Here is a 1,113-nt window from a genome sequence, read left to right as displayed (position 1 = left end):
AGCGACATTAACTGTGTGCCACTATGTGATTTTTTTTCTATATTTTTCTATTTTTTTTAAGAATTTTTTTTTTTAAAAAATTATTTTTTGTCACATGTTAAATGAGGATCCTATCATGTTACAGAGATAGTGTGACGTCACAATAGAGCTGTCAAAATGGGTCACAACCTGCGGGTCAACCCGGCCTACCACGGGTTCGGGCTAGGTTGAGTTTGAAAAATTGTAATTTTTTTTATACGGGTCAGATTTCAACCCGGCTCATTTAAACCCGGCTCATGCGGGTTGAACCTGTGGTGGGCCGGGTTGACCCACCAGCCCACCTACCTAATTTTATTTTATTAAAAATTAATTTTAATTTTATAAAAAGATATTTTTTTGTTTGAAAAAATTATTTATGTTTTCTATTTTCAAAATTAATTAAACGTCCATGTTGGGAGTGAAATCTATTTAGATTTGAATTATAGAAAGTTTGTAATTTTTTTTATTTAAAATATTGTAATTAAATGAGCCAGTGAGCCAACCCGTTTACCCATCAACTTATGGTGGGTTGGGCCGGGTTCAAATTTTTCTGGCTCGCTAATAAATGAGGGGGGTTACTCCCTGCACCTCCCCAATTCCAACCCCCACCCCCCCATTCCATTTTTACCCTTTTCTCTATTTTTTCTATTCCAATTTTATCCTTTAGCAAAAATTTATATTTAGAAATACAATTTTATAATTTTATTCTCCCACCCCCACATAACCTATTTATTCTTTTTTTTTTATCTTCATGCTTTCATCTTTACGCTTTCTTCCCACGAATTCTTTGTTCTATTTTTCTAGAAATTCTTTCTCCTATTTTTCTTGTATTTCAAGTGATAATTGAGATATCGATTTGTTCTGAAAGAATTTGTCCTTAAATTATTATATCTTTGCATTACATTGGTGTGGTGGTGTTCTATCCAACCTCAGCAGCGATCCTCTTGGAGTCCAGGTTAGTAATACTTTCGTAAAACCGTTAAAACGAATGGCGACTTCCGTTTATCCTTAAACGGATGTTGACATCCGTTGACGGATTCCCAGATCCGTTTAAGCGTTTTTAGATTATATTATGTTTTTGTTAGTTTTATTTTT

The sequence above is a fragment of the Vigna radiata genome, chromosome 3, assembly GCF_000741045.1.
Source record: "Vigna radiata var. radiata cultivar VC1973A chromosome 3, Vradiata_ver6, whole genome shotgun sequence".
Lineage (NCBI taxonomy): Eukaryota > Viridiplantae > Streptophyta > Magnoliopsida > Fabales > Fabaceae > Vigna > Vigna radiata.
The sequence above is the reverse complement of the archived record's forward strand: the minus strand, read 5'-3'. Positions refer to the sequence as shown.